Consider the following 21,790-nt stretch of genomic DNA (forward strand, 5'->3'; position numbering starts at 1 on the left):
TTTTGAATGAACAAAATGAGTAGGGTTGTCGTCCTTATGTTTACCAAGGCCGCAAATGCCATTGGAAACATGTGGGCAAATCGTACAATTAAAGTCGCCCAACCAGATCAACACCGGCTCACCCTTTTTCTGGGACTTAATAGCATTGATACTCGACATAAGATCATCTATCTGGCTTTCTAGATTGCTACTGGGGATATTATTATAAAAATTTATGAGGGTTAGAAATCTTTCCCGCCCCCATCTGATATTTAAAATCTGATAATGCTCAGTGAATGTGTGTCTCAATACCTTTATGCCCTGCGTTATTGAAACATATATGCTCAAACCTCCTTTATTTCTCCCCTGAGAGGTTAATTGTGCAGGAGCATGGAAGGTCTGGTATCCTGGGATATGGAGTTCGTCTATAGCCCACGTTTCCTGGAGACAGATAAAGCTGTAGCATGTAACTATATCTAGCCACGGTTGATGTGATATTTTGTTAGAGAGGCCTGCGACGTTCCATGAAATGATGTTATCAGCATCCCCTGTTTCCCTCATAAAAGGTGCAATTTTATTTTTAGCTCTAGTTTTTTTTTAAATTTGGGGGAGAGGGGAACTGGAAAATGTTGGACAGTCACAATTAGGAATAGTCGCAGGGTATAATTTGTCACCACTGACTTGTGGCTGATCAATAAGAGCCACACAATTTGGGATACCCATATTACAAGTATTAACGATATCTGTTCCAGGGTAAGAGGTGGCAGCATGGGTATTAACAGTCGAATTAGGAGGTCCACGTGAGTCAAACTCCAGGCTAGGTTCTATCTGTCAATCAGGGTCTTCTAGATCTGTAAGTGCCTCAAAACGGTTTGTGACTGGTATAGGCCAGGTTGAATATTGAGGTAAGCTTTGTATGTGCTGGTGTTGGTGAAGAAAAGGCCTGTCTGGAAAGGGCGAAAAAGAAGGAGGAACATTCCAGCGACTAGGGTTTCTAGGATGTTGAATCGAAGGAACAGTATTAATAGATCTTGGGTGTTGGGGCGCTAGAACTGTTCTTGTATATCTAGGCGGCCTACGAATAAGACTATTTCCTTGAAGAGTGAGAAGGGATTGAGGGTAAAAATAACTCAAAACACGTGTAGATATTCCTTCCACACCTCTTTCTAGAAACCAATCCGCTATAAAAGTGACTGCTTTCTGATCTTTAAAATGTATAGTCACAATGTCTCCCTCTATATCTTTGGGCCTACACCCAAGCCAGGTCAGCCTTCGCACAAATAGAATCTCGCCGTTAAGATCTGAGGGCAGAGGTCTATTCTTGCATAACCAATATATTACTTTATTTTTAAGTTCCACAAACCCCTCCTTCTTTCCTGGACTTAATTTTGGCACACCCGTAAGTATAATAACATATGGGGCAGATTCGGGTGGTAAGTCAATATGTTCGTCCATTCTGTCAGAAGACTGTCGTGAGTTTAGCTCCCCGGAAGTTCTGGTCTTTTTCCCTTCCAGTATGTTTTGCGGGATTACTTTTTCCCTCTCTTCTAAGGAAATGGGCACAGTTTCGGAGACAGGTAAAGTGGCCGAAGGCTGAATGTTTGTATCATTAGACAGTGGTACATCTCTTCCAAGAGGCATAACTGGTTGTTTCCTCTGGTCAACAGTTGTTTGAAAAATAACCAGATCCTTCAGTAAGGAACCGTTTGAGGAAGTTACAGCTGTTAAAGTGTCTAGTTGCTCAGCTAGCCTTTTTATTCTCTCAGAGAGAGGTAGGAGAAGTGACTTCACAAGTTGTTCGAGTCTCTGGAATAGACGGTCACTGGGGTCAGGGGCAGCAGGTAGCGTAGTATCATTGCATTTTGAAGAACTGGGAAATAACCTCGATGCTTTAGAACAGCTACCTGTTGTTCCTGCACCGCCCCTCTTTCTTTTCAGAGTTGCCACGAGTCTGGGTTGTTTAGAGGGATTCATTTTCCTAATAGGCCTTGGTTTCGTTTTAGGAGGCGTATTCGGTAGGACCCCTTCCATAGCGAGGTGTGGGGAAGTCTTCGCACCTGTATTAATGATAATTAAGTCCCTCTGAGAATCTGCTGTTGGCGGCAGATCCTGAGGAAGTAGCGGAATGCCCGGGTCACTAGTTGAAGCAGAAGTATTTACCAGATTATGTATTACAGGTGAAGGAGACGAAATCAACTGAATGGTACCCAGAGAGGAACGTTTATCAGAAAGTAGACCATGGGACAGACGACGTTCCGTGTCCGCTATTTCGTTGTCCAACTTAGAAACAGCTTTGGCCAGAAAGTGATCAAGAGTCCCTTTCCGTGGTCCTCCCCCTAGTGCGATCTTGCCTTTAGATGGCTGTATAGGCGGTGTGGCAGGCATACTTTAGATGTGAGCACAAGCAGTGGGAAGGTGCAAATGTACGCGTACTGTGCACACTAAGATTACAAGGTTCACAATATAGTGTTTACAGCACAATACGTGACTAGGCTTGTGATATATCTTACTTGTGACAGCCAAGAGGGATGGCCCAGCCCGGCCTCTTCCGGCCCCGGACGGCCACAGACGGTCCCACCCTTGTCCCGGGCTTCTCCCGGCGACCGCCCGCGCGCGTCCCGCGACGTGGGAAATCAGCGTCCTTTTCAGCGCCTCCGGGCGCGCAGGTAGCGTCGCGGTTCGCTAGGGCAGCTGGGAGCTGTAGTACGCTCCGCTGTCCAGGCCGCAAGAAGACGTTATGTTGCGGAGATTTCAGCGCGGCAGCCCAGCGAAGGAACAGCAGGACATCAAAGAGACCAGGAGAGCACGGATGCCAACCCCCGACCAGCAGCAGGTTGCACACGTTTGGTAAGGTTGCAGATTCAAACTTCCCGCTCTCACATGGGATCAGCGTCCTTTTCAGCGCCTCCGGGCGCGCAGGTAGCGTCGCGGTTCGCTAGGGCAGCTGGGAGCTGTAGTACGCTCCGCTGTCCAGGCCGCAAGAAGACGTTATGTTGCGGAGATTTCAGCGCGGCAGCCCAGCGAAGGAACAGCAGGACATCAAAGAGACCAGGAGAGCACGGATGCCAACCCCCGACCAGCAGCAGGTTGCACACATTTGGTAAGGTTGCAGATTCAAACTTCCTCATTATATTACTGTGTATGGTCATAAATGCTTCACACACTGCCTCTGAGATAAGCCTAGCTGCTCGTGCTACGTTACCACAGGGTTGAGCAGGGGTTGTCAAAGGGTGTATGCTGCTTACTCTGACTTAGGAAGAAGGGTCCCTAATTGGACAGTGGCGAGCCATTGCCAACTAGAGACCCCCATTTCTAACTTTGGTGGTCAGCGGTGAGGATCTGGACTTGCATTTATGATTGCATACAGTAATTATAGTGTACACTACTAGTGAGTGCAGACCATAACATAACCACGTACGTTTTTGAGATTTTTGATTATATTTTTGATCGCTATTGCCAGTTATTGCCACAATGGGCAAGCCCAGATCCAATGCCTCTGAAGATCTCTCCTGGGAAGAAGAGAAATTAGATACCTACAATGCCAAGCAGCTCAAATATTTTTGCAAACGCTTCACAGTCCCTATCACAGGTCTCACTAGAAGGGAAGAGTATTACAAGGCGCTGAAGGCCTGGTTAGAAGCCAGGGATGCCCCTAAGAATGTGGAAGAGCCTGTGGAGGGGGGAGAGAATGCAGGAGAGCAGCGGGACGAAATTGTAGATTTGGTAGGGGATAAAGCAGTTTCCAGCCCGGGCACTAGTGTGTCCTCAAGGGGCCTGACTCCAGAAGAGATGGAGGACAGGGAGAGAGATAGGCGGCATAATATGGAGATGGCTAAGCTTAAATTGGATGGTCAGAGAGACCTAGAGAATAAGAAGTTGGAAGTTGAGATAATGAAGATGAAATTTGAACATGAGAGAATTTTGAGGGAGTTGGAGATTAAGGCCAAGAGTATTGAGATCTCCCCCTCTGGTGGCAGCATACCAGTAGTGCATACTGAGAGTAGAGTGTATATCCCTAAAGAGGTTATTAAGGATTTTCATAAAAGTGAGGATATTGGGCAATGGTTTGCCGCTTATGAATTAGCTATGGTGTCCCACCGGGTCCCTGAGAAGGATTGGGGAGCGGGGTTGTGGAGCCGCTTTGTGAGTGAGGGGAGGGATACCTTGTTGGACCTACCCCCAGAAAGTAGGATGATTTATGCCCACATGAAGGAAGCTTTGATTACCCGCTATGGTTTGACCCCTGAAATGTACAGGCAGAGATATATAACCTGCAAGAAGATAGAGGGTACCACGTGGGTTGAATATGTGTCTTTTTTTGGCAGAGCAATGGAGCGCTGGGTAAAAGGCAGCAAAGTAGAAACTTTTGAGCAACTGTGTGACCTGATTGCATGGGAGCATTTTTCTAGTAACTGTTTTCCTGAGCTACGCCAGCATCTGATAGATTGCAAGCTGACTAACCCTAGGAAGCTTGCTGAGGAGGCGGACCGCTGGGTGAGCACCCGGGTTCGCAAGGGTCCAGTGGGAGACTTCACCAAAGGTGGGCAGGGTCCCCAGCAGAGAGGTGGGGGGGACAGGGGTAAACCAAGGGAGTTCCACCGAGGGCCCCAAGATAATTCCCAAGGGAACCAGGCAGTGGTGTCCCAGCCTCCCCAAGATAAGAAGCCAATGCCCCCAACAGGTAGGCCTGTTCCTAGGGGGCCCCCTACTTGTTTTAAGTGTGGCCAGGTGGGCCACAGGTACTTTGATCCCCAGTGTCCCCAAAGGGATACTCCTGCACCACCCCGTGCACTGCCCCGCCAGCTTGCTAGTGTAGCCCTGGGGGAAGAGGAGATGGGTGCCCAAGGTGGGTGGGATCCCGTAGAATTGACCCTTGTCTCACTAGGAGACTTTGAAATGGTTCCTAAGCCTGCACTGCCTGATAACACTAAAAAAAATACAGGCAGTGGGTAACCATCAATGGCCATAGAGTGGAGGCTCTGAGGCACACAGGAGCCAGTGTAACTGCTGTCAGCTCCCGGTTGGTGTCCAAAGAGTAGGTTGTGCCCCATGCATTCTACCCAGTAGTGTCTGCAGACAACACAGAGAGCCAATGTGAGGTGGCTCAGGTTCCCTTTGAGTGGGGGGGGGGGGTCTCAGGAACTCTTCAGGTGGCTGTGAGGCCCGCCATGCCTGTGGACTGTCTGTTGGGCAATGATTTAGAGAACTCACCGTGGGCTACGGTGGAGAGGAGAGCTCACTTGCAAATGTTGGGTCTGCCTGAGTGGGCATGTGCTACCACTCGGTCCATGGCGGCCAAAGAGGGTGTTGAGAAAGACCTGGAGCCTGAGAGTATGGCCCAGGTCCCTGCCTTAGAGAGAAGGGGCAGGGGGCGCGGGCAGCCGGCCCCCTTGGTTCCCACAGCCCAGGAGGGAGCAGACCCTGAGGAGGATGCCCTGGAGCCTACCGGGGAGCCGAGTACCGACCTGGGGGACCTGCCTGAGCTGACCCAGTGGCAGCAGGAAGGGGGGCCCACCAGGGAGGAATTTTGTGAACAGCAGAGAATTTGCCCTTCTCTTGAGGGTATGCGGCAACAGGCTGCAGCCCAGGCAGCAGGTGATATGTCCGGTTCACATCTGATTTATTGGGAGAACAATCTCCTGTATAACGAGCCTAAGGCTGCTGAGCCGGGGTCAGCCCGTGTGCTGGTGGTAGCGGAGTGCTTCAGAGCCTTCCTACTGGGGTTGGCTCATAACATTCCATTGGGGCAGACCAAGACCTTTGAGAGGCTGGTCACCCACTTTTAATGGCCCCAGATGCGCAAGAGTTCAGATACGTATTGTAGGACCTGTGAGACTTGCCAGGGAAGTGGGAAGAGTGGGGGGAAGATCAAAGACCCACTCCAGCCCTTTCCACTTGTGAGTACCCCATTCGAGCGAGTGGGCATTGACATTGTGGGGCCTCTGGACCCCAAGACAGCCATGGGCAACAGGTACATCCTGATCTTGGTGGACCATGCCACCCGGTACCCTGAAGCCATCCAGCTCAGGACAGTGACGGCCCCCGTGGTGGGACGGGCACTGATGGGGGATCTTCTCCCATGTGGGGTTCCCCAGAGAGGTGGTGAGCGACAGGGGGACCAACTTCATCTCCCAGTATATGAAGTCTCTGTGGAAGGAGTGTGGGGTGACTTACAAGTTCACCACTCCTAACCACCCCCAGGGTAACGGTCTGGCTGAGAGGTTCAACCGGACCTTGAAGGGCATGATCATGGGCCTAAAAGAGCCCCTGAGGCGTAAGTGGGACGTCCTCTTGCCATGCCTGTTGTTTGCATACCGTGAAGTGCCACAGAAGTCCTTAGGGTTCAGTCCCTTTGAACTACTCTATGGCCATCCGGCAAGAGGGCCTCTGAGTCTGGTCAAGGAAGGCTGGGAGCAATCTCCCAGGAAACCTCCCCAGGACGTATTTAGCTATGTCCTGGCCTTCAGGAACCAGACTCGGCGTTTCAGAAAAATTGCTGAGGCAAATCTGGAAGCCAGCCAGGAGGAGATGAAACGTTGGCACGACCAGAATGCCACTCTGGTCGAGTTTCAACCTGGACAGAAGGTTTGGGTACTGGCACCAGTGGAGCCTTGTGCGCTCCAAGATAAGTGGACCGGCCCATTTGAGGTGGTGGAGAGAAAAAGTCAGGTTACCTATTTAGTGGACTTTAAATCTCCCAGGAACCCCCTGCGGGTCCTGCATGAGAATCGCCTAAAGCCCCACTTTGAGAGGTCTGAAGTGGGCATGCTTCTTGCCACAGATGCAGGGAAGGAGGAGGAGAGTGAGCCTCTTCCTGACCTCCTGTGTGCAGGAGAGAAGGATGGGTCAGTGGAGGGTGTGGTCCTCTCCACCACACTGACCCCAGAGCAGCAGAGAGATTGCCACCAGCTCTTGGGGCAATTTCCAGATTTGTTTTCCCTGGTACCCGGGGTCACTGATTGGTGCGTCCATGAGGTAGACACCGGGGACAGTCCTCCTGTCAAGCACAAGGCTTACAGAGTGACTGACCGGGTAAGAGCCTGCATTAAGGAGGAGGTCTCCAAAATGTTTGCCCTGGGGGTGATTGAGTCCTCTAGCAGCCCTTGGTCCAGCCCCGTGGTCTTGGTACCAAAGGCTGCAGCGCCTGGTGACACTCCAGAACTTAGGTTCTGTGTGGACTACCGAGGTCTCAATTCGGTCACAAGGACCGACGCGCACCCCATCCCCAGAGCTGATGAGCTCATAGATCGGTTAGGGGCTGCCCGGTACCTCAGCACGTTTGATCTAACGTCTGGGTACTGGCAGATTGCCTTAACTGATGGGGCAAAGGAGAGGTCAGCATTCTCCACCCCAGATAGGCACTACCAGTTCCGTGTGATGCCCTTTGGAATGAAGAATGCCCCTGCCACCTTTCAGAGGTTGGTCAACCAGGTGTTGGCTGGGCTGGAGGATTTCAGTGACGCCTACCTGGATGACATTACAGTCTTTAGTTCCTCATGGGAGGACCACTTACACCACCTCTGGAAAGTGTTGATGGAACTGCGCAGAGCAGGCCTCACAATCAAGGCCAGTAAGTGCCAGATTGGGCAGGGTTCGGTGGTGTACTTAGGACACCAGGTAGGGAGTGGCTAGGTGGCCTCTCTATAGCCCAAGATTGAAACCATCCTGGCTTGGGAGCCCCCAAGGACCCAGACCCAGGTGAGTGCCTTCTTAGGACTCACGGGTTATTACAGGAGGTTTGTCAAGGGGTATGGCAACATTGTTGCCCCCTTGACTGAGCTGACTTCCAAGAAGCAGCCAAAGATTGTGAACTGGACTGACACCTGTCAGAAAGCTTTTGATGCCCTCAAGACTGCCATGTGTAGAGCACCTGTACTCCAGGCGCCCAACTTTGCTAAGGGATTAATTGTCCAGACAGACGCTTCAGAGCATGGGGTGGGGGCTGTTCTGTCACAGATGAATGAGGAGGGACTAGACCAACCTGTAGCCTTCATCAGTAGGAGGTTACTTCCCCGGGAACAGAGGTGGAGTACAATTGAGCGTGAGGCATTTGCTGTGGTCTGGTCGCTGAAGAAGCTGAGACCATACCTGTTTGGGACTCACTTCCAGGTTCAGACAGACAACAGGCCCCTCAGATGGTTGATGCAGATGAGGGGTGAGAATCCCAAGCTGTTAAGGTGGTCCATTTCCCTACAGGGTATGAACTTTACGGTGGAACATCGCCCTGGTACAGAGCACGCCAATGCTGACGGTCTGTCCAGATTTTTCCGCCTTAGTGAAGAGAACTTCCCAGGGGATGGGTAGTTCTCCCCACATTTCAGCTGGAGGGGACGTGTGTTAGACCTGGCACCATTGGCGCGAGTCTCCCTTCCATTTTTCGCTGTGTCTCCTCTGTTTTTGCTGATTATAGATGCTCTGGGCGCCGTGCCACTGCCATTCAGTGCCACAGCGCGAATGCTCCCTTTGTAAAGATGACATATGAATTGGTACATCCATGATTGGCTTATTTGGTTTACCTGTTAGTCCCTAGTAGCGTGGCCTGTGTGTGCCCAGGGCTGGTAAACCGAATGCTGCTGGTGGGCCTGCAGCACTGGTTTGTGCCACCCACAGAAGCGGCTTGTAAAGTGTGTCTCAGACCTGCCACTGCAGTGTCTGCGTGCAGTCCAGAACTGCCATCTTGGCTGTGAAGTGCACCCACTTCCCAGCCCCTAAACCTTCCCTTGGCATCCTGTAAACCCCCTTATGATAGGGCGCATTGTATGTGTAAGGTAGGACATGCCCTGATGTGTGTAGCATGTCCTAGTAGTGAACTACACCCAATTTCGTTTTTCACTACTGTAAGGCTACCTGTTCTCCATAGGCCAGAATGGGAGGTCTGGGCTATTACATTCTATAGTCCTAACTGACCCACAGAACATGGTAGAAAAACGAATTTAGTATGCCTGAGCTCAGAATATTAAAATACATCTTTTAGTGAAGGTTATTTTTATATTCTGTGTTTGAAACTACCACTTTTAGAGTATAGGTACTTTCTTGCCTAAGCCTTCCAGTTTGCTCTGCTATTATGTGTATTGGCTGTCTGGTTTTAGAGGGACAGGGCAGGCTGAGTCAGACCTGGGTTGAATAGAGCGACCTGCCTTGGTGTGAGGGGAGGGGTAGCTCCTGCACTTGAATAGGGCTGTGCCTGGCAAGGTGAATGCTGGCTCCACCTCCCACTGTGCGTCTGAGGCAGACCCCCTCTTTCTGAAAGGAAGGATGCAGCCTGATCAACAAAGTGCCCCAGGGCTGGGCAGAACTGGTTCTGGCTGGGTTCAGAGACTTGGGACCCCTAAGAACAAAGACTTTGGGGGTATAAATATTTGTGCACAAACCCCTACAATTTGTATTGCTCCTGGATAACAAGAAGAACCTCTGTCCGTGTGACTACAAGAATCTGCAGGAGAAGGACTGTCCTTGTGCTTGTGTGCTGTTTCTGGGACTGGCCTGCAGCTGTTACTACTGGACTTCAGAGAAGAGGAAAAGAACTTTGATTGGACTTTTATTTTTGCTACAGCAATCACCCAAGGGCTAGAAGAGAGCTAGCCTCCTGCTGGAGTCTCAGGCACATCAGACTCCACCATCAGCCTCCTGTTTCCTCCCAGCGAGGATTACTATCTGCAGGTGAGGCTCCTGTGAGTCCCAGGGCCTCTAGTTCTACTGCTGAGAAGAGAGCGCTGAAAATCGTCGCTAACCCCCATTAGCGAGCCGCTGCAGCTGGTGAGCGTGAGGAAAATCGCCGCTCCACTGTCGCCGAGTGCTCGCTATCCCCGAAGAAGATCGCATCATTTGTCAGCGGGTCTGAAAACGCCCGCTATTTGAAAATCATCGCAGCTCCTGTCAGCGGGCCTGAAAACGCCCGCTATCCGAAGATCGTCGCATCGCTTGTTAGCGGGCCCCAAAGCGCTCGCTAACCCCACATCATCGCAACAGGATCATCGCAGCGCGGACGCAGAGCGTTCGCCATTTTCATCGCATCCGGATTGTCGCTCCCTCGCGGAGCGCCATTTCCGTCATCGCAGCAAGATCGCACACGCAACAGGCTCGGTGCATCATCCTCCCTTCGCGGCAAGGATTTCATCGCATCACCGGCTTAGCGTGAAGAAGTTTGTCGCTTTGTCCTGCCCGCAACCCAGCGCATCATCCTCCCTTGCGGTAAGGATTCAACGCATCGCTGGTTAGCGTGAGGAAATTTATCGCTACAACTCCTTAGCGACATTTTTGTTGCTTTGCTCCAGGAACCAGATACTTTGTGAGTAAAAGGGTCGCAGATACCACTGCCTTGAACTAAGCATCATTTTGTGCATCCTGAACTATTTTTCTTTGCAGCATTTCTAAAGTAATTATATTTTTATAGTATTGTGGATTTTTACTGTTATTGGTCTTGTGATTAAGTCTATATAAAAATACCTATTTTTCATAACTAGAGTGGTGTCCATTTGTAGTGTTCCTCATTATATTACTGTGTATGGTCATAAATGCTTCACACACTGCCTCTGAGATAAGCCTAGCTGCTCGTGCTACGTTACCACAGGGTTGAGCAGGGGTTGTCAAAGGGTGTAGGCTGCTTACTCTGACTTAGGAAGAAGGGTCCCTACTTGGACAGTGGCCAGCCATTGCCAACTAGAGACCCCCATTTCTAACAGCTTGTCAATCTGTGTTTATTTCTCAATCGAAGAGTTGGTGGGTTCTTCAGCAGCGGGTCTATCCCTTCAGTTCCAATGGATGGTACATCCTTCTCTAACTGGCCTTTTCCCCAGCCCTTCAGCCTCTGTGCTAGGTTTGATGCCTGGACAGTGCAGACTGGTCTATATCTGTGGGAGATGTGCATGTGCACAGGCAGCACTGGCCAAAGGAAAGGCCATGAGATGGGTTCCGACAAATAAGGAGCCGGATGACAGAGGGCAACCTCCTGCCGCGTGGACATGACAGATAGCTTTGCATTGCAGATGCCTCACTGTTGTTGATCTTTCCATGGTTCAATAAAGCATAGGTTGGTTCATAGAAGACACCTGTGATCCCTTTATTCCACTCCTAGCAGACCCATCTCCTGCTTCGTCTATTGACCATGGCTTCTGTTTTGTTGACCGATGGTTAGCCCTTTCGAAGGGCTTCAAAACTCTCTGAGGTCAGTCCATCCATTCTAATCATCTGAACACATTTCTTCTAGAAGTCTAGCATCACCACCTACAGGCACCGTCTGGAGGTCACCGCTAAAGCCATGTTCTGCTCATCATAAACTCTGCCCTGGAGGGCTCTGTCCTGGAGAGCTCTGTCCTGGAGAGCTCTGCCCTGTTCCCATGAGCTGGTGGAGTCTATGCATTAGCCTGTTACTGTATGCACAGGGCAAGCAGAAAAGACAGAATCCTGGAGGATGCCTAGAAAGTCACGTACCCCACATACCCCAAGGCAATTCTTTCCGTTGTAACACTTTGTGGCCGCACCCTAGTTAGCATATCAGACACATACATTTGCATTCAAAGCCCTGAGGCGCTAGCACATATAGCTGCCACACCCAGCCACCGCAGACTGTCTGAAGCCTCCCCGTGTGTTGCGTCACCCTGCCTGGGGGAATGTACCAAGGGAGAGAATGTAAGAGGGAGTGCCAGCTCCAGGCGCCCGCTGCAACATACATCACTGCTCTTGATAGAAATATTGCTGCCTCAGCCCTTCAATTAGCATACCGTGCCTTGTGGGCAATATCTTATGAACAATTCTTCACTTCTCTCGAGATATAAAACACGAACACACCTAGGTTCGCACACTTGTCAGAGATCTTCATGTTTTTTTCTAGGTTAGGCAAGGGTATGACTTTCTTGTTTTGTCAAATCAAATCAAATCAAAATAAGCTTTATTCGGAAAGTTAATTTCAATCCATAAAAGCAAAAACAATAAAATATTTCAGTACTTATACATTAAAAAGATTCTCATATGAACAATACTATTTAGAATATGTGCAAAAATGGCAATATTTAAAAAGAACAAGATTACATATCATTTTCAGGTTAAAACAGAGAAAAAGAGAAATAGCCCCCATCTGCAGTATTAGGATGCATTGGGGGATAAACCCAAAGCAACGTTTGGTAACTAATAGGTGCAATACTCCGTCTTAACATCTATAATTTACATCTTTCTCCATCTTCGGTTATGCTTAAGCGTGCGAGGCATTGAGAGAGTCTAAAACTATACTGTTTCGACATTTAATGATTTTTTTTAAGAAGACGATAATGTTTAGATTTATACATTCATTATCAAGACATTGGAGAGCCATATATGCTGGACGACATTGCCGATGGCCCCAGATTTTTAAAATTGGAATTAACCATTGCTTTCTTAAATTTTTATAAAATCTACAAAATAAGATGACATGGATTGTTGATTGTACGGAAACAGAATCGCATGGGCAGGTTGGAAGATTTTTTGACCAGTTATTAACAGTTGGAAAAGTCACCAGCCTATGGAAAATGTTTAACCGAAATCTAGTAAGCACAAATCTGTCATATCCGTTTTCAATATTTTGGAGATAAAATTGCATACCAAATGAGGATAAAATCATAAGATTATGGGTGACAGTCGGTTTTGGGGCTTCACTCGTGAACCTTAATCTCTCCATATGGTTCAAACAACATTTCTTTAAATCCTTTCTTGGAACGGTTAACATAGAAAGTGGATTACTAAAATACTCAGGTTTACCAATGTCTTTCATGAAGTCCCTCACATATCTGATCCATTCTATATCAAAGCAATGGTCCAACTTAAGAGCGTCCTGAAGCACTAGCTGATTAAAATAGTTAGTGTCCGATTTCCAGATACGGTGCCAGAGGATCGCGGGTTGGATTTTTATGATATCCGTTAGGTGAGGGACTCCTAACTCAGCATGGCAGACATAGGTAGATGTAGATCCCGGAACGGCCAATAAATATCTAAAAAATGCATTTTCCACTTTCTGTAATTCAGAAACATTGCAGTGGCCCCAGATCCCTGCCCCATACATAACTACACTTATGCATTTTGCATTATATATTTTGATTAATTCCAAAGGAGCTCTTTTTCCTAATTTTTGTGAAAAATTAACAAGGGCAGAAGTAGCTCTCATAAAAAGGAGTTTCCTTGATGTAATTGCTTGGGTCCAGGAGCCCTTATCATCTATTAAAATCCCCAAGTATGAATAAGTGGGAGTAGATGCCAATTTGCTCCCGTTTAGGTATATCTCCTTTCCCTTTTTGTTACTCTTGCCACAATTCATCACGTAAGTCTTAGAGACATTTATCTTTAGGTCAATGTCTTGCATAAATCTATTGTAGGACTCCAATGTCTTCTGGAGAGCCAATGGTGTCCTCGCTAAAATAACGGCATCATCCGCATAAAGCAATGCTGGTATGCGTCTGGTGACTGAATTTTGATGCACTTGGGGGACGTCCTGGGTTCCTTCCAGTAATGCCTTCTCAAGTCCATTGGTATATAGAGTAAAAAGAAAGGGAGCCAGGACGCACCCCTGTCTTACCCCTCTATATACCCTAAATGGCGATGTACATTCACCCAATAAACCAAAACGAACGCGCGCTGAGGCGTTACTATACAAAGCTTTCAAGAAATCAATTAAAGATTCCTCTACCTGCATTTCTTTTAGAATAGTCCATAATTTCCTGTGAGAAACGCAATCGAAGGCCGAGGAGAGATCCACGAATGCTAGGTGTAATTTGCCTCTCCTCGCCTTCGTGTATTTACCCATCAGGATAGCAAGGTTAAGGCCCTGATCAATTGTCCCTCGGCCTTCCCTGAAACCAAACTGTAGGTCATAAAGTATGTTCTTTTCAACGGCCCATGTTTGCAGCCTCGTGAGAAGTATCCTTCCTGCTACTTTTCCTAATTAATCTAAAAGTGAAATTGGTCTGTAGCAGGAAGGATCCTGTCTGTTGCCTTTCTTATAGATCGGGACCATGATTGATTCAGTCCAACTTTTAATTAGGCCCTGTGAAGAGGTTGCATTAAGAACACGTGTTAATAACGGCGCCCACAGGTCTGTATTGTGTTTATAGATATCGACTGGGACCCCGTCGGGTCCAGGGGCCTTGGAGCCTTTACTTTCATTCAATGCTACCAACACTTCCTTTAATGTAAAAGATATGTCAATTGAGTGAACATCAGTAAAATCGGAATGAGGGAGCATTGGGCTGTTCATAGTTGAATTCATCTCCTGGGAGCCCAACATTTTTGAAAAATGGCTCACCCATTGGGATTCATCTATCATAACCTCTACGGAGGGAGAATTATCAGGTAGAAGGAATGGTGATCTAATTACCTTCCAAAATGCTTTACTATCTTTTTGAATGCTAGCCCTATGTAAATAATTCCATAAAGAATTTTTCATTGTCTTTTTTCTATTCTTAATAGCCTGGTTATATAATTTTCTTGCTTGTTGGACTGCTTGTTTATCCCTTTCCTTATTATGGATTGCTTTTTTAAGTGCACGATAGGCTTTCGTGCAGTTAGTATCAAACCATCTAAATTTCTTTTGATCACCCCTTTTTGCCTCTCTGAACAAACAGGTTTTTATTTTTGTCGTGATATGTTTAAAACTTTCCAAAACCAGCGAGGGAGATGAATTCTCATTTAAGGTGGTCAAAATATGGTCTAGTGCGCCAACCACTACAGAGGATGTAACCGAATCAGGGTCTGCAAGTTCCCATTTCAAAGAATAACCATTCATGCTGTCAATGGCCAAGTTAGCGCAGATGTATTGATGTTTTTCCAAATTGCTTTTATTATGCAAAGTAAGGCTTTTGCCTGTCAATGTTATTGTTTGTGGAAAATGGTCACTAATAGCAATCTTGTGCTTTATAAATTGTTTTACCCTACCGGCAATATTGTTTGAGACCAGAATATAGTCTATTACCGATCCAGCACCTCTCCCATTATATGTTGGTAAAAAGGGAATTGAGGGGGTTACCATTTCATTGGCGAAGGACAGGTCAAGCATAAATATGGTCTCATTCAATGCTCTACCCAGGATGTTGTGGGAGAAATGGGTTAAATTACTATTTTCCTCGTCACTCAGACCACATAATTGGTTGTTGTTGTTAGGACACAAATTAATATTAAAGTCACCTCCCCAAACAATCTGGGAGTTCCCTGAGGCAAGAGTGTGGATGTTATGCACTATTTGTCTGATTTGATCTATTACTTCGGTCTCTTTCTCTTTAGGGATGTTATTATAGAGGTTCACAAGCGTTATAACATCCTTCCTGTCTATTGAAAAGGTAAGGATTTGGTAATAGAAGTCTGATGTTTCGAGCGTGATTTTTTCCGCTACTACCAAATTGGAGACAAATATACATAATCCTCCCTTTCATCTACCATGACTGGAAGGACAGGCTGGAGTGTGAAAGGTTTTAAAACCATCAATGTGAACTTCTTTTTGAGACCAAGTCTCTTGGAGACAAAGTATATCCACATTCTTGATAAAATCGAGGAAGAAATCGTTCTGAAGTTTAGATTGTAAGCCCGCTATGTTCCAAAAAGTGATGTTAATCTGCCCTTCTTTTTTCCAGGGTATTGATGATAGCTGGGCGTCTAATCCTGATAGGACTGGGTCGGATAGGCCAAAAGTCATAGGTTCCTTTCTATTTGTATAGATAGCGGGAATTTCTACAGGAATTGATTTATTCTGCGCATAACTATGCGGATTGTTATCTCGATCTTCTAAAGGGTACTCTGGCTCCAATGTCGCCCTTTGGGGTGAATTAATCGGGCTAGGGTCCGGGTTTCCAGGTGGAGCCACTAAATCATTCGTTATCTTTTGGGGTAGTCAATCCAGGTCCTCTAATGAGGTAAGTGCGTTGAAGCGGTTGTATACTGGAACACTGTAATTTAAGTTGGAGTTAATCTGACAGTGTCCCGGGTTCGCCCGGTTCGCTAGATCAAGGGGGGGTCTATAGAAAAATCCTAGGGGAAGAATGTTAATCCCTGTTTCAAAGATATTACTACTCGCTCTCCCCAGGATCTTTTTTACTAGCCAGGGCGAGCGAAAGGTCAATACCAGGCAGTCACCAATAAAAGGTTTCCTAGTTCTACCAATCCATCCTATCCTGCGTACCATCTTAAACTCTTCAAACAAAGTTCTAGTGTCTCCCATTCTGTCCCCCAACCAGTGAAGTGCTTTGTTTCTTAGAGATTCACAAGTCTCTTGGTCCTGCTGCCCTAGTTGAGGTACGTTTGCCAGAATCACTGTGTATGGAGTGCAGGCTGGTGGGAGGTCCAGGCATACGGGAAGTGGTGGTTTTACATTTGATTGTTTAGAGGCGTATGGTGTTAATTTGTTGGCAGCTGAGTTACAAATGGTAGTATGGGTTTGTTGCGTCTTAGATGTACTAGGGAGGTTGTTAATTTCATAACTGGTGGTAGCACTGGGGATGCCTAGTTGAGACTGAGGTCTTCGTATATTCCTAATGTCTTCCGCCTTGCTATTAGTTTGTTCTGGCTTTGAACTAAGGGGTAGCATGGCCTTATTATCGGTGTTAACTGGAAATTTGTCCACAAAAGACTCTATCCGATGCAGTCTATCACCCAATGACTCAACAGCACCTCTCACAAAACTGTCTAAATTTTTTATAGATAGAAGTATGGTCTCTAAATCAATCCCCTTAGCATGTTGTTTTCTAGCGTTTGCTGTTGTAGCAGTTTTTGGAGCAGTTATTGTAGAGGTATGGGGAATGGATGAACTATGTTGGTTAACATGGTCACTGCTCGATGCTTTACTATCCCTTTCACTATGTAAACTTGATTTACCCATAACTCTTGTGCCCTTTCCTGTCTTTACAGAGTGTTTCCTAACTATCTTTATTTTCCTATTTGTTTGTAGGGGGATTGTATCTCCATGATTGCTATGTACTGTAATATCACATACATTATGTTGAATACAGCCATTGGCTAGAGATCCGATGGCATTATCCACATTAGAAGCAGAGTCTTGAATTGGTGCAGCTTGATCAACCGTCTCTCCGAGTTCTCCAGTTATCAGTGACTCTGCTGCTAGAGATTGTTCCCCTGCGGAGATTTGTTTCTCTAATGCCCCCATAGCCCCAGTCAAGTACGTTAAAAGTGTTTGATTTTGCTTTTTGGGCTTCTTAATGTCCTTGCCCTCATGTAAGTCATTGCTCAATGCTTTCCTTTTACCCATACTTTGGGGACTTGCTGGTTGACAGGGACGGAAGAGATTAACGACTTATTTACCCGTTTTCAAACTAATTGCTACAATGCAAGACTTCGGGTTTGAACTCCAGAGTTATTTGACTCGATACAATAGAATTTACCTTCAGGAATCCTCTGTTGCAGCTAAGGGAGACGATACAGCGAGTCCACGAGGAAGTGCCCGGTCTGGTCTCATACGGGCACAGACGGGCAAGGACGGGCCCGCCATTGGCCCGGGCTTCGCCCGGGCGCTGCCCGCGCGCGTCCCGCGCTGCGGGAGGCGTGCAGCCAAGATGTAGGCAGGTGACGCCTGCCACTGACGTCACCTGCTGCGCCGCTCTGGGGAACCTGGGAATTGTAGTTGGGCTCTGGGCAGGTTTGCTGTACTGATGGCAGGTCGGTTGTCCGTGCGTCCGGGACCGGGACCAGGTGAAATGAAGACTGCCAATGCCCTCACGGCTTTGACGAAACAGCCAGACTCGTGCTCCCTTTGAAAGCGTCCCGCGCTGCGGGAGGCGTGCAGCCAAGATGTAGGCAGGTGACGCCTGCCACTGACGTCACCTGCTGCGCCGCTCTGGGGAACCTGGGAATTGTAGTTGGGCTCTGGGCAGGTTTGCTGTACTGATGGCAGGTCGGTTGTCCGTGCGTCCGGGACCGGGACCAGGTGAAATGAAGACTGCCGTTGCCCTCACGGCTTTGACGAAACAGCCAGACTCGTGCTCCCTTTGAAAGCGTCCCGCGCTGCGGGAGGCGTGCAGCCAAGATGTAGGCAGGTGACGCCTGCCACTGACGTCACCTGCTGCGCCGCTCTGGGGAACCTGGGAATTGTAGTTGGGCTCTGGGCAGGTTTGCTGTACTGATGGCAGGTCGGTTGTCCGTGCGTCCGGGACCGGGACCAGGTGAAATGAAGACTGCCGTTGCCCTCACGGCTTTGACGAAACAGCCAGACTCGTGCTCCCTTTGAAAGCGTCCCGCGCTGCGGGAGGCGTGCAGCCAAGATGTAGGCAGGTGACGCCTGCCACTGACATCACCTGCTGCGCCGCTCTGGGGAACCTGGGAATTGTAGTTGGGCTCTGGGCAGGTTTGCTGTACTGATGGCAGGTCGGTTGTCCGTGCGTCCGGGACCGGGACCAGGTGAAATGAAGACTGTCGTTGCCCTCACGGCTTTGACGAAACAGCCAGACTTGTGCTCCCTTTGAAAGCGTCCCGCGCTGCGGGAGGCGTGCAGCCAAGATGTAGGCAGGTGACGCCTGCCACTGACGTCACCTGCTGCGCCGCTCTGGGGAACCTGGGAATTGTAGTTGGGCTCTGGGCAGGTTTGCTGTACTGATGGCAGGTCGGTTGTCCGTGCGTCCGGGACCGGGACCAGGTGAAATGAAGACTGCCAATGCCCTCACGGCTTTGACGAAACAGCCAGACTCGTGCTCCCTTTGAAAGCGTCCCGCGCTGCGGGAGGCGTGCAGCCAAGATGTAGGCAGGTGACGCCTGCCACTGACGTCACCTGCTGCGCCGCTCTGGGGAACCTGGGAATTGTAGTTGGGCTCTGGGCAGGTTTGCTGTACTGATGGCAGGTCGGTTGTCCGTGCGTCCGGGACCGGGACCAGGTGAAATGAAGACTGCCGTTGCCCTCACGGCTTTGACGAAACAGCCAGACTCGTGCTCCCTTTGAAAGCGTCCCGCGCTGCGGGAGGCGTGCAGCCAAGATGTAGGCAGGTGACGCCTGCCACTGACGTCAGCTGCTGCGCCGCTCTGGGGAACCTGGGAATTGTAGTTGGGCTCTGGGCAGGTTTGCTGTACTGATGGCAGGTCGGTTGTCCGTGCGTCCGGGACCGGGACCAGGTGAAATGAAGACTGCCGTTGCCCTCACGGCTTTGACGAAACAGCCAGACTCGTGCTCCCTTTGAAAGCGTCTTGTTTTGTCTCTAGCGCCATGAAGCCACGCTGCACTACATACATCAAAAACAAATGAAGGAACAGTAAGGTGTCTTTTTTAAGATCCGTCTGAATTCCTCATAATATCCAGGCGACCAGGACCTGCCAGTCCAGGTGTGAACTTAGGGCCGACTTTAGCGCTGTTGCCGCCCAGTGCGACAATGTTTGTTGGCGCTCCACGGATTTCCTCACTACCACCCTTTAACAGTGTCCCCTCAATAACCACTCTCTCTCTCAGAAGCATTTAATTCGTTTTATAGCACCACTCATACCCGTGTAGGGTGTCGGAGCACTTTACATCACACACACTTTACAAAGAGACAATCAATCGTGCCTGTGTAAACCAGGGTATAGGAAATGTTATGTAAGTCAGAGGACTACAAGGTGTAGGAGTCACCTGTCATCCATACCGGTAAGCAGTATATTTAATAGTGCTTGGTCTGGAGAAGCACAAACTCAGAATTTAAAACGTAATGCCATGGCTGGGGGTTCTCCCTAATTTTCATAATTGATTTCTATCCAATTGAACCCTTTTTCCAACATTAGTATAATGAAAGACGTAAAAAAATCATAATGCTCTAATCTATACCTTCTAATTTGCATGCAGCTCTTTGATGGCAGTTAACAGCTCACTGTTCTATGCTAGGATTTTAACTTATAAACTACAAGTAACAGAAGGATATTTCAGACAAAAGCAGCAACACACTGACCTATTACATAATATGCACTTTGTGATCTGTATGGTACACGTTATTTGCAGAAGCCCTATTCACGCTCAGCCTCCCATCTCTCTTGAGGAAGAACATTAATCACTGGAGTTATCTTGACATTTTTAGTGTTGCCTGAAAATTGCTGGAGGCCAGGAGGGTGGCAGCAGGTGCCTTCCAAACAATGATATACTTGCAAACCAATGTCCCCACCCAAAGCCAGCGCCTGGGGCGGTCGCACAGCCCTAGAGCCAGCCAGGTGTGAACTCGTCATCTTGTTTAGGAAGACGCTGGAGTGTTGATGGTGGTGCTTTATCCATGGCTGGTTGCTGGATTGCACATCCCTTGTGTGGATCGCCCTTCTCTTCCGTGTACGCCATGCACCACGTTGTACACTGTAGATAGCTCGCATGCGTACACCAGTACACACTTCTCTTCTAGGATCCAAATTGAGTGGTATTGACAGAAGGTTATATCCCCTTGGTGGCCATGAGGAGCTAGGGTTAGTGCTGTGTGGTATCTTCCATCACCCCCCTCCCCTGTAGATAATGGAACCTTCCGATTGAAGACTCTTTAGAATGTTCTGGGGTGATGACAGTTGGAAGGTGAAGAGGGAGAACGGATGGCTCTAAGCCCTAGGCTGTGGCGTCTCCAATCAAGACTCTGTCCGGACTACTGTGATACTTCTATAGGTTCCCACAGGCTGACCCTATTGGAGCATGAGTGGCAGTGTGGGCTTGTCCACGTGCGAGGCCAGAGCCGCTCAGTATCATAAGAGAAGTCTTTCGTAATGCTGTGCTCACAGGCTGACCCTATGGGAGCATGAGTGGCAGTGCTGGCTTGTCCACATGCGAGGCCTGAGCCGCTCAGTATCATAAGAGAAGTCTTGCGTAATGCTGTGCTCACAGTCTGACCCTATGGGAGCATGAGTGGCAGTGTGGGCTTGTCCACGTGCGAGGCCAGAGCCGCTCAGTATCATAAGAGAAGTCTTGCGTAATGCTGTGCTCACAGGCTGACCCTATGGGAGTATGAGTGGTAGTGTGGGCTTGTCCACGTGCAAGGCCAGAGCCGCTCAGTATCATAAGAGAAGTCGTGCGTAATGCTGTGCTCACAGGCTGACCCTATGGGAGCATGAGCGGCAGTGTGGGCTTGTCCACGTGCGAGGCCAGAGCCGCTCAGTATCATAAGAGAAGTCTTGCGTAATGCTGTGCTCACAGGCTGACCCTATGGGAGCATGAGTGGCAGTGTTGGCTTGTCCACGTGCGAGGCCAGAGCCGCTCAGTATCATAAGAGAAGTCTTGCGTAATGCTGTGCTCACAGGCTGACCCTATGGGAGCATGAGTGGCAGTGTGGGCTTGTCCACATGCGAGGCCAGAGCCGCTCAGTATCATAAGAGAAGTCTTGCGTAATGCTGTGCTCACAGGCTGACCCTATGGGAGTATGAGTGGTAGTGTGGGCTTGTCCACGTGCAAGGCCAGAGCCGCTCAGTATCATAAGAGAAGTCTTGCGTAATGCTGTGCTCACAGGCTGACCCTATGGGAGCATGAGCGGCAGTGTGGGCTTGTCCACGTGCGAGGCCAGAGCCGCTCAGTATCATAAGAGAAGTCTTGCGTAATGCTGTGCTCACAGGCTGACCCTATGGGAGCATGAGTGGCAGTGTTGGCTTGTCCACGTGCGAGGCCAGAGCCGCTCAGTATCATAAGAGAAGTCTTGCGTAATGCTGTGCTCACAGGCTGACCCTATGGGAGCATGAGTGGCAGTGTGGGCTTGTCCACATGCGAGGCCAGAGCCGCTCAGTATCATAAGAGAAGTCTTGCGTAATGCTGTGCTCACAGGCTGACCCTATGGGAGCATGAGCGGCAGTGTGGGCTTGTCCACGTGCGAGGCCAGAGCCGCTCAGTATCATAAGAGAAGACTTGCGTAATGTGACCCTATGGGAGCATGAG

Source organism: Triturus cristatus, chromosome 8 (assembly GCF_964204655.1).
Source record: "Triturus cristatus chromosome 8, aTriCri1.1, whole genome shotgun sequence".
Taxonomy (NCBI): Eukaryota; Metazoa; Chordata; class Amphibia; order Caudata; family Salamandridae; genus Triturus; species Triturus cristatus.